The sequence below is a fragment of the Nicotiana sylvestris genome, chromosome 9 (assembly GCF_000393655.2).
Source record: "Nicotiana sylvestris chromosome 9, ASM39365v2, whole genome shotgun sequence".
NCBI classification, from domain to species: domain Eukaryota; kingdom Viridiplantae; phylum Streptophyta; class Magnoliopsida; order Solanales; family Solanaceae; genus Nicotiana; species Nicotiana sylvestris.
Window position 1 is genome coordinate 118,053,571 of NC_091065.1, and position 13,677 is coordinate 118,067,247.

Below are 13,677 nucleotides of genomic sequence, written 5' to 3' on the forward strand. Positions count from 1 at the left end.
TCTACTGAACATGAACAAAAGGAAAACTCTTCGATCTCAATTGACAAACCTGCCGGTATAGAATAGCTACCGGCTCCTCCTCATAAGACAAGTCCTTGTCCAACTGGATAGTGCTGAAATCTAACACGTGGGATGGATCGCCGTGATATTTCCAAAACATGGACATATGAAACACTGGATGCACGGCTGATAAGCTTGGCGGCAATGCAAGTCTATAAGACACCTCTCTCACTCGATCAAGAATCTCAAACGGGCCAATGAACCTAGGGCTAAGCTTGCCCTTCTTGCCAAATCTCATCATGCCCTTCATAGGCGGCACTCGAAGCAATACCCGCTCACCGACCATGAATGTCAAATCACGAACCTTGGGGTCTGCATAACTCTTTTGGCTGGACTGAGCTGTACGAAGCCTATCCTAAATAATCCTGACCTTGTCCAAGGCCTCCTGAACCAGATCCGTATCCAACCGGAGACCGACACCGCCTACCATATAAAGCCTCATAAAGAGCCATCTAGATACTCGACTGGTAGCTGTTGTTGTAGACAAACTCTGCTAAAGGCAAAAACTGATTCCACAAGCCTCCAAAGTTAATGACACAAGCTCAGAGCATATCCCCCAAAATCTGAATAGTCCGCTCAGACTGCCTGTCCGTCTGAGGATGAAACGTTGTGCTTAACTCAACCCGTGTGCCCCACTCTCACTAAACTGCCCTCCAGAAACGGGAGGTAAACTGCGTACCTCGGTCCGAAATGATATACACAAGCACACCATGAAGGCGAACAATCTCCTGGATATAGATCTCAGCTAACCTCTCAGAAAAATAGGAGACTGCCACAGGAATGAAATGCGTTGACTTGGTTAGCCTTTCAAAAATGACCCATACTGCGTCGAACTTCCTCCGAGTCTACCGGAGTCCAACAACGGAATCCATAGTGATTCGCTCCCACTTCCACTCGGGAAGCTCAATCCTCTGAAATGAACCACCGGGCCTTTGATTCTCGTACTTAATCTGCTGACAATTCAAACACCGAGCCACATATGCAATGATGTCTCTCTTCATTCTCCACCACCACTAATGCTACCGCAAATCCTGATACATCTTAGCGGCACCCGAGTGAATAGAGTACCGGGAGCTATTGGCCTCCTCTAAAATCAACTCTCGAAGACCATCTACATTAGGCACACAAACTCGACCCTGCAATCTCAAAACTCCATTATCATCTAAGGTAACCTACTTGGCACCTCCGTGTTGCACCATGTCTTTGAGGACACACAAATGGGGATCATCATACTGCCGATCTAGGATACGCTCGAATAAAGAAGAACGAGCGACCGTGCAATCCAACACCCGACTGGGCTAAGAAACATCCAACCTCACGAACTAATTGACCAAAGCCTGAACATCCAAAGAAGTGTTATCTCGCCGACCGGAATATAAGCAAGACTGCCCATACTGGTTGGTTTCCTACTCAAAGCATCGGCCACCACATTGGCCTTTCCCGGATGATATAAGATGGTGATATCATAGTCTTTCAACAACTCCAACCACCTTCTCTGCCTCAAATTCAACTCCTTTTGCTTGAACAAATACTGGAGACTTTTGTGATCCATGAACACCTCACATGCCATGCCATATAGATAATGCCTCCAAATCTTCAATGCGTGAACAATGGCTGCCAACTCCAAATCATGAACCGGATAGTTCTTCTCATGAATCTTCAACTGTCGCAGAGCATAGGCAATGACCTTGCCATCCTGTATCAACACTGCGTCAAGTCCAATACGAGATGCATCATAATAGACTGTATAAGGCCTTGAACCTGTGGACAAAACCAACACCGGTGTCGTAGTCAGAGCTGTCTTGAGCTTCTGAAAGCTCGCCTCACACTCATCCGACCATCTGAATTGGGCACCCTTCTGGGTCAACCTGGTCATCGGGGCTGCGATAGATGAAAACCCCCTCCACGAACTGACGATAGTAGCCTGCCAATCCCAAGAAACTTTGAATCTCTTTAGCTGATGCTGGTCTAGGCCAGTTCTTGACTGCCTCAATCTTCTTCGGATCAACCTGAATACCCTCTGCTAATACAACATGACTCAGGAATGCAACTAAACTCAACCAGAACTCACACTTCGAGAACTTAGCATATAACTGACTATCCCTCAAGGTCTGAAGAACCACTCTAAGATGTTGCTCGTGCTCCTCCCGGCTGTGGGAATATATCAAAATATCATCAACAAAGACTATCACGAACGAATTCAAGTAAGGCCTGAACACTCGGTTCATCAAATCCATAAAAGATGTCGGGGCATTTGTCAACCCGAATGACATCACTAAGAACTCATAATGTCCGTACCGAGTGCGAAAAGCTGTCTTAGGGACATCGAATGCCCTAATCCTCAACTGATGGTAGCCAGATCTCAAGTCAATCTTCGAAAATACTTTGGCACCCTGAAGGTGATCAAAAAAATCATCAATCCTCGGCAATGGATACTTATTCTTGATTGTAACCTTGTTCAACTGCCGGTAATCAATACACATTCTCATCAATCCATCCTTCTTCTTAAAAAACAACACTGGCGCACCCCAAGGCAAAACACTCGGCCTAATGAAACCCTTCTCTAGCAAGTCTTACAACTGCTCCTTTAACTCTTTCAACTTAGGCAGGGCCATACGATACAGCGGGATAGAAATGGGCTGAGTGCCCGGAGCCAAATCAATGCAAAAGTCAATATCCCTATCGGGTGGCATACTCGGCAGGTCTTAAGGGAAGACCTCAAGAAACTCACGAGCAACGGGCACAGAATCAATAGAAGGAACCTTAGCACTCAAATCACAAACATATGCCAAATAGGCCCAACACCCCTTCTCGATCATACGTCGAGCCTTCACATAAGAAATAACACTACGAGTAGAATGACCAGGAGTCCCTCTCCACTCTAAGCGGGGTAAACCAGGCAAGGCTAAGGTCACTGTCTTGGCATGACAATCCAAGATAGCGTGGTAAGGTGATAACTAGTCCATCCCCAATATGACATCGAAATCAACCATGTCTAGAAGCAACAAATCTACACGAGTCTCAAGACCCCCAATCACAACTATACAAGAGAGATGGACTCGACCTACCACAATAGAATCACCCACCAGTATAGACACATAAACAGGAGTACTCAATGAATTATTAGGCATGACCAGATACGGTGCAAAATAAAACTGAAGCTTCCCTACCACAACCAAAACAGTACCTGCACTTCCACCTCTAGCATCTCTACCTCCACCTCTAATACTTCTACCTCCACCTCCAGCTAACTGAGCGGGCAGGACCAGTCCCTCAATGAACCTCCTCACTCTCTCTCATAGTGGAAAGTATGATAAGGGCATGACGAACCAAGTCGATGAATCTGATCTCGTACTAAGTAACAATCATAAAACCCTGCTGGAGACGCACAATCTGCCTCCGATAGACCTCTCTCTCAGTAATGTAAAGAAACTTCTCCAAAAATAGCTGAGTAAACTACTCCCAAGTCAATGCTGGCGATCCGGCTGGTCTATCCAAACAAAAATCCCTCCCACTCTGACGTTTGGGTCAGTTGGCTCATCCCTGATGTTTCCGTTAATGTTCTCTACGTCACTCATGTCAATTTCAAGCTGGTGTGGTTGTTGTGATTGTTGGATCCTCTTGTTGGCACGGTTCAATGCCCTGAATATTTTCTCAGGGTCTGAAAGTCCTTCAAGCAGTTCTCCAGTCCTCGAAGAATTTCTAGGCATACACCTGAATTCCACAAGAGTTCAAACGTTAGAATTTCAATAAAAATTGTTTAACACCTTTGGAAATTGATTTGAACTAATAATTTTAACACTACTTCTAAGTTGTAATAAATAACACTGTTAGTTCCCCGGCAACGGCACCAAAATTTGATAACGCCCAACTATGCCTTATAAAAAGGACTAAGCGGTCGCTGCAAATATAATCCACTTTAAAGTTCGGAATCGAATCCTCGGGGAACTAACATATCTATTACACTATTTGGTAATGTTATTATCAACTCAATCAATCTCTAGATGCAAGATTTTTGATCAATAAAGATTGGGTTTTTGTTTAACTACTTCAACTACTATTAAAAATAACAGTAAGCTAAAACAAAGATAATTCAATGGTAAGAAGGTCGGCAGTGATTTCCCCAATTGCTAGTTTAGGTCTTGACTCTTTCGCTATAATCTCGTCGTAATACTCTATGAGGATTAAGAGTTATGGGTTATCATAATTATCTCTCGATCAACTACAATAATTTACTAGAGCATTCTCTTGAACTACTCTAGCTGACAATAGTTATGTAACTCTAAATTATCCCACCAAAGTTTTGTTATCTCTAAACCCACTTTTAAGTTCATGTAATGAATCTCTTCAATTACCCAAAAGTGGTGTTGTTCAACAGCTATCTAACCTAATATTTTTTCTCAAGCAATATAAGGTAATTAGAAACGATTAATCAAGGGTCCATTCAATTAATCACCATACAAAACGTAGTTGAACAATCATATCATACATCCGGCTCGATTATAACAACTTGAGTCAAAACTTCAACCAACAATTGGTTCCATCAACCCTAGATAAGTATTTAGCTACTCATAACAAAATACGAGAAAACTACTAAATTGTTCATAATGTAAAATTGCAAGAATTAAAAGGAGATAGAAAAACTCTAATATTTGGTTGATCTTCTTACTCTTGTTCTTGCCTCCAAAAGTAGTCTAAAAATCAGCTTAGCCCAATTTTGGGCGAGTTTCTAAAGCATATAACGGTTTTACAAAAGTTTCCCCGATTTTACACTTTGGTCCTCAAACTTTCCAGCAGCGTGAATAGTGCACCACGGTCGCGGCCAACCGCGGTGAATGCTGACCTTTCTGCCTTACGTTGTTAATCTACCGTGGTTCACCGCGTTGCCACCGCGGTCACGGTGGCCTTCTTGCCCAGGTCATTTATGCTTCTTTGTGTTTGGGTACTTCTCGAGTGGGCGTTTTTCTTCATATTATTGCCTCCAAAATACTCCATGTTGCTTCCTCTCATATAATATTCCCTGCTAAACAAAAGAACACTATTTAGAGTATTTTGTTGGCAATTTATCTATAAAAAAACAACAAAGTATGGTCATATTAAGGTGTAAATATAAACTATATAGCCTACTATCAACACCCCACACTTAAATCATTGTTAGTCCTCGAGCAATCCACCACACTCCATCAAAATTCCTTCCCTAAGCTTTTCCCTTACGACTCATACCATGAACATTTTACAAAAGTTGTACCTAGTAGTGAACAACCTTTACCTCAAGAATCAAACCTTTTATGCCATGCAACATCAGCACTTACTCAAACCACTCTATACAAGAGTCAAGACTTACCTTTCTTTCGTGAATCACATTCCCTCACATCACACAAGAGAGTAGTTCCACATATGATGATAATTAGAACAAGTAGGAACTAAGATAGACAAAATTCGCTCACTCTCAGAAAGAACGTTCACATGCCACAAAGATGCACCATAGGCTTGCCCATAGTGTAATACTTTACTAATTGAGCTCATTCAGTCTAAGATCAATAGGACTTTACTTGGTTGTAATGTAGGCTAAGGGACGGGTAGGATATATTTAGATATAGTGACTAACCTCCCTAAGCACTTTTAATACAATTACATTAAACTTAAAGATCATAGTTGTGCCAACCAAACACTCCACCTCATTTGTTTAAAACATCCCCATCCATTAGATGCAATTTGTACAAGCCACCACTTATCAACCATTATAATTATTTATAACCCATATTTTTTTTTACTTTTTTTTTCGTAGTGCTTTTTCTTTTATGCTTCAAAATTCCACACTTTTTCTATATCTCAATGGTTCCACTCAAAAACCAAACCACCACCCCACACTTTTGCTTTTGCATATTTTCACTACCATTCAAGTGCTTATTGGGATGTAAGAGGGTTCAAACGGCAAACTATTCAAATAATTGGGTAAGGTTCACAATGTGGTTGCCAAAGAAATAGGCTTATAGGCTCAACGGGGTTAACTAAGATGTATTGTATTCAGGTGAGTTTACTTTATATGTCTGGCTCAACAAAGAAATGCCTATATCATTTCTAAAATTGAAAGAATTACTATTTCGCTTTGCAAATACACAAGGCAAGTTCTAGGCATCAAATATGAAATATGGAACACAGTAAAACTCTCACACACATGGCACATGACTCACTTCGGATTGGTTTATCAAGACATTCTCTTTTGAATGTTCAAGTTAGATACAAACGTATAATTTTAAGGCACTCTAACAGGATTGAACCAATGAAGCTAGGCGTTATACTCTAGTGTCTATTGTGCTCAGGTGTATCAACGCGAAGGGTTTTCCTTCGAATTTGCTCACAGCCCATTAGTCCTACTCTAAAAACTAAAAAGAACATAAATAAATAAAAACTACCTATACCCGGTTCAAGCTAAACCCTTGGAAAAGAACCGTGGCCCAAAGAAATACCAAGGAGGAGTTACTACACTACCTAAAATTAAAATAAAAAAATCTTTTTTTGGTCTTTTCTCTAGGTTAACTTCCCTCAAGAAAATTGTCTAAAGGATCCGCCATCAGGAAGAGTCTCCATATTCCAATTTTTTTTTTCCGACTTAATCCCTCAAGAACCCCGCCGAAAGAGATCCAACGTCGGGACAAGTCACTTACTATTTTAACTTTCCTAATGAACTATTACTCTAACATCAAAACAATCAAATCAAGACAAAACAAACAAAATCAAACAGTCAATTGTTACAATTACAAACATACAATGAAGTATCCCCCACCCCACACTTAAAATGAAGACATGTCCCCATGGCTTAAAAATTTAAAGAACAGTGAGGTTAAGGAACTTCCCTGAAGGTTAACTCCTGATCGGAGACAGTGTCTGGGTTCACGTTGCACGCACGTCCCAGCACTCTCAACCAACCCAAAAATTTCTTCTCCGACTTCACTTGCCTCTCAGCCACCGCATCAACACGGGCACCCAAATCAGTGACTAAGGTACGCAACCCAGCCATATCCTGCTCTAAAGCTGTCATACGGGTGCTCCGGTGTGGCTGTGATGGGCCTGCCACATCAACTCTCGGAGAAGGAGGAACCGTAGCTACCTCAGCATCATCATCAGCTGAATCATCATCAGAGTCATCAACATTCACCACCAGCTCTCGTCCAATTCCAATTTTTCTCGCCCGGAATGGGGCTTTAGAGGCAATCTCCCATCAACCCGAGGGTCTTCAGGGACTCGAGCAATACGGCACAGCCGGGTGATCAGTGAAGGGAAGTAGTGGCCCTTGGTTAGCTCAGGTGATCTAATGAACATCTCTTCATGGATGAGCCGGGCCACATCAAAATTACTTTGGGACATGAAACAGTGGATTGTGGATGCCCGTGGTAGATTAACATCTGTCGTGTTGCTGGATGGCAACAATCGACTGTTGACAATGGTGAGCCAACACTTATCCTCCCAATTCAGACAGTGGGAGTTGAGAGTAATCCTGTGCTTGATCCTTATGTGTTCTCCATCCGGCACACAGATAGTATCGAGAAGAGTTCCCCATAAGGCCCGTGTACCGCTAAAAGTACGATAAGGATCAAATTCACCCCTAAACACCGGTAGCCTGTATACCCTGCGGATGGTGTCGAAGGATGCATTTATTGGGGTGTTTCGTACCGTCACAACCCCATTCTCATGTTCTAGCAAGTTCGCATAGAACTCCCTTACTAGTTGAACATTAGCCTCCTCTGGTACCTCGAAGAAGATGTCCAGCTGACACTGCCTCAGCTCATTAAACATATTGGGGCATTCCACCTCCAAAGTCGTTCGATCAATATGCACCTCAGGTTGAAACTTCTTAGCTGATTTCTGGTTGTACCTATCCTCCGCTGATTTGGATACAAACCGAGTGTTATCGAACTGAGGTGCACTGGTTTGGCTCCTAGCTCGTGAGGAGCCTCCCGGTCCACTAATGGAGGGTCCGGTGTTTTGTCTCTTCCTGGAAGAACTCATTTTACCTGTCATACAACGAAACGCCTATTAGTGAGTGCGCAAAATATGTGACTATGGATGGTTACTCAGACTTCACCATAACCATATCACAATAGCTCCTTATATCTCCATTGGGGCAATTTCCCAAACACCTTGTGAGCAGGGCACTATCCAAACACATATAGCCCTCATGGGTACATCAAAGCTCCTCCCAATCAAGTATACTACCACACCAACACACCCCACACTCACTTCATTCAATCACCTACCAATAAACACCTTTTCAAACATGCAATGCACAGCCCATTCACCAATCAAACTCAAAAATGAAATTTAAAATCAAAAACAAGAAGAAAACGAATATACCAACAATTACATCACAACACAACATAAAACTACATAAACTACAACACAATACAACACAATACCAAAGAAAAGAAAGGGAAGAGGTGAGGAACATACCGTAGTTGAAGAATGGGTGAGAGGAATGGAGGTAGAGGATGTTAGTATGAGGGAAGAAGAAGAAGAAGAAGAAGAATAAGAAGAAGAAGAGAGTATTTGGGTGGGTAGGGTTTAGAGAGAAGGAGAGATTGAAAATTTGGGGGAGGGGATCGGGTATTTTGGGTTTAAGAGGGGGGTTTTGGGTTTTGAAATTAAAAGAGGAAGAAAAGAGAAAAGAAAAATGCAAAAAAAAGAATTAAAATACCTGGTACCCACCGTGGTCCACCGTGGCCGTGGTGGGTTTAAAATCTTGAGGCAGAAAGTTTACGCCTCACCGCGGTCACGGTGAGATGAAAAATTCGAGGCAGAATGTTTGCCTTCCACCACGGTTTACCGCGGTTCACCGCGGTCGCGGTGCTGGCGTTGTTGTTTTTTTATGAACACACTAACAACAACACTCATGGGTTGCCTCCCACGCAACGCCTGATTTAACGTCGCGGCACGACACAAGCATTTTATCATCACTCCTCATTCGCGTACTGGGGCTCTTCCAAAGTGATTACCACTCTATCCCCTTTTTCTTCACCCATTCCCAGGTAATGTTTCAACCTTTGCCCATTTACTGTGAACTTATTTGTCCCATCTTCTGATTCAATCTCGACAGCTCCACTTAAGAACAATTGCACCACTCTGAAGGGTCCTGACCATCGGGACTTTAACTTACCTGGGAACAATCTCAATCTCGAGTTATATAACAACACTAGATCTCCTGGTTTGAAGTTTCGATCCAAGATGTGCTTATCATGCATTAATTTCATCCTTTATTTGTATAATCTAGCACTCTCAAAGGCCTGGAACCTAAATTCCTCGAGCTCACGTAACCCAGTGATTCTGTTAGTACCTGTTGTCTCCATGTCTAAGTTTAACTGCCGCAATGCCCAAAGTGCTTTATGCTCTAGCTCAACTGGGAGGTGACATTCCTTGCCAAACACCAACTTGTATGGTGACATACCAATTGGGGTTTTGAAGGCTGTGCGGTACGCCCACAATGCATCATCCAATTTCTTTGCCCAGTTAGTCCTTGTTGCATTCACTATTTTTGTGAGGACACTTTTAATCTCCCCGTTGGACACTTCAACTTGCCCGCTCGATTGTGGGTGGTACGGGGTGGTCACTTTATGATGAACTCCATATTTTTCCAACAGCCGTGTGAATGCTCTATTGCAGAAATGGGTTCCGCCATCACTGAATATAGCTCTTGGGGTACCAAAACGTGTGAAAATGTTCTTCTTTAGAAAGCCTAGTACCCCTTTAGCGTCATTGGTTGGAAGAGCCACTGCTTCGACCCATTTGGAGACATAGTCAACTGCTATCAATATGTACTTGTTACCATACGAGCTGACGAATGGCCCCATGAAGTCAATCCCCCATATGTCAAAAATCTCCACCTCTTGAATTGTGGTCATTGGCATCTCGTGTCTACGAGATGTGTTTCCAGTTCTTTGGCATTCATCGCAGCTTTTAACCCAAGCATGGGCATCCTTGAACAGAGTAGGTCAGTACAAGCCTGACTCCAACACCTTAGCTGCTCTTCGAATTCCTACAATGTGTCCACCATATGGTGAAGCATGGCAAGTCTGCAAAACAGAATGTTGATCTTTCTCGGGGATACACTGCCGGATCATGTTATCTACACATATTTTAAACAACAGAGGTTCATCCCAATAATAATACCGACAATCACGAAAGAATTTTTTCTTCTGTGTCGCACCTCCTTTTTCCGCCCCCGCGTGGGTGCAGGGAGTTTTCTCCAATTAAAGGACAGTCGAAATGGGATTTGTTTGTTTGTTTTAGAGTCGCCACTTGGGAATTTTAAGGCGTCCCAAGTCACCAATTTTAATCCCTGAATCGAAGAGAATATGACTCTGTTTATTATTCTGCGAACCAGAAATCCTGAGTAAGGAATTCTGTTAATCCGGAAGAAGGTGTTAGGCATTTCCGAATTCCGTGGTTCTAGCACGGTCGCTTAACTGTTTTTATTCTTGGCTTATCTTGATTTTTACATATATATTGCAGGATTTTGTCACCGTTTCCGTTTATTGTTTATGACGAATTACGCGTACGTATATTCGTATTATGTACCTTTTATAATTACAGAGGATCGTGCCACGCATACGTGTACACAATAAAATTGTCCATGTTATAGTTTTTATTTAAAAATCATATGTTTGAAATTTAAAATAAAATCAGGAACATCATCACCCTTGTATTTAGACAATGAACTACACATCTCGGGTTATACGAAATTATTTTAACATCCTTGGAAAAATCCTTTTCTTAAATATTCGCTCGAAATTGCGCGTACGCATAATCCGAATTTGCTTTTAAAAATATAGTCAGGGTACGCGAACGCATCCCTAATTGCGCAGAATTTTTGTAATAATATTATGGATTTTCCACAAAACTGTTTATTATATCTACACATTTTTAAATGAAATTCCTGAAAAATTCACATTTTAGGGGATGCCTTTAAATTCTTTTAAAAGAATTCACAATTTATTAAATATTGCCCGTCGACTATAATTTCCGAGTATAAATTATATCCATCCACACTATTCAAATTCGAAGAAAAGAATAAAATATGATTTTTAGCAAATACAACATATATATATATATATATATATATGCCAAAGAATGAATTGTATATGAAACTAACAAAAATGATTTATGAAGAGAAGAAGTATTTTTTTTTTTAACAATTTTTCATTATTTATTTAGTGCAAATTCTATTTCTAATTGTCATTGATATAAAGTGTTGCAATTTGTACTTGTACATCTCATCTTATTCTCATATGTTTGCTTTTAATCTAATAGGCCTAATTATTTTGTTAATTCTGCTTATGGTTGAACGTAAGATATATATAATCTAACCGATTTGATTCTCAATTTATGTGAACTGTTGCTAAATACTAACATTCACATTGTAAAATTCCTAGGCCATTTGTTATTAAGAGAGAGAGAGAGAGAGAGAGAGAGAGAGAGAGAGAGAGAGAGAGAGAGAGAGCAAATCTACATAATTGACTTAATAAGATGATATTGCATACAACATTATTCGTCATATTTTGGCATTTGCAACCATAGCAGAAGATACTAATGCAACTTTCGACTATTGATTATAATCATAATCACTACTACGCCATATATGGACAAAATGCAACTAACATCATCTAACCCTAATCCACAACCAAACAATCGAAATACACTAACCATGCATTTTCTTGATATTTCAGAATACTCTATACCTGACTAACAATGTCATAGGACTTAACTAATAGCCAACTTCATGCCATGTTCCCTATCTTAACAATTCAATCATAACTATACTTTAATGAAAATTTAGAAATTAACCTTGTTACAATACTTATACAGACTTCAATAAAGGACATTTAACTTACAGTCATCCTGTCAACATATACTACTTATTTGATCAAGAAACAAAACTGAATTTTTAACTAAAGAGCTCAAATGAATAGAAGATAGCATTACAACTCAAACTTTATTTATTGTCATGTTGAAACCCATCACAACATAAGTTTAAAAGATATGTACCTGGCAATGAAGGAAGAAGGAGTTAAAATTTCAGCAGTAGCAGCAGTAACAAATTCAGCAGAATAGCAGTATTTCCACAGATTTGAGCAATAATAAGACCCGAGGAACCCAGATGCACAGTAACAGTATTCTTAAAGAAATTTCAGATTTTAACTGAACAATGGAATCAAATAAATCCGAACAAATTCAACGAAAGAGCAATATTTCAGATTTCAGTTTCTTTTCTGTTTCAAATCCCTATTTTTCTGATTTTTTTTTTCTGTTTCTGCTGTTGTATCTGTGTGTGTGTGTGTGCGAATACTCTCTTTTGGTTTCTTTTCTGTTTCTTCTTTCTCTTCAGATTCCAAGAGGAATCTGATTTTCTGCTTGGTCTTTTCTTTTATCTCACTCTAGGTGTATTTTTCTTAAATTCTCTCTCAAAATCTGATCTAAATCTCCTTAAATCTCTCTGAAAATTGACCTCTAAAATTCTGTCTGAAAATTTATTTCTCTCTCTCAATTCCCTCTTAAAATCTGCTTTAAAATCTGATCCTTAAATCTCTCAATCTCTTCCTTCCTTTATTTATGTCCAGCTCCCTCTATTTATACATGGCTGCCCCTTTCTTTTAAGTGCTGCTTGGACCCCTTTTCTTCTTTAAAAATCAGAAAGTTCCATTAAAACTGCTTTTTAATACTTTAAGTGATCTTATCCTGATTTTAAGCAGCCTCATTACCCTTTGTTTCCCATTATCACTTTAAATAATAGCCAATAACTTTCCACTTTCAGCCCATTATGCTATTAACATATTATCCTCATTGTTTTAACTATTTCATTCCCGGAAATGTCCCAGATTTCCTACTGTAATTACTGTCTCAAATTTTAACAAGTTATCTGAATCTAAACTTGTCTAGCAGCTAACAACCAATTCCTAATGATTAACCTCCTAATACAATTGTATTTACCCAACCTTTGTAAACTTGAATTCAGAACTAACATCATAACAACATATCACTGAAATTATTATAACAATTCAGACTGGACTTCAACATTGAACCAAGATCAAACACACACAGGAGCATTGTCAATATACTGACAATGCCCTGTTCAGAAAACAATATATACACAACATTCATTTGAATTTACTGATTTGCAAACAAACATGATTTAATTGACGAGTATTAATCAGTTGACTATTTACAACATTTGTCCATAATCAGTCTAAAACAAAAGAAACAGACTGTTTCAATCAGCATTTTCAGAAACAAGATTTATAACACAACTGATCGACGAACTTAATCGAGTCGATCACACACATTGTAATTAATCACAACCAACAGAAACAATTCATTTATTTGACTAATCATACGGGCATGAGACAAAGATGACAGAATTAATCAAATAAAAACATGAAAAATTAACAGGTTATTAAACAAACAATTATTCATGTAAGAAACAAAAAAAAAAGAAATAAGGAAAGTACCTCTAAATCTTTAACTTCAACCGGACTCGAACTCAACTTGGATTTGGACTTTGTTTGAAATCAAACAGACCTTAGTCGAAGTATTTTCCACTGAAAATACTTCGACTAAGGTCGATTA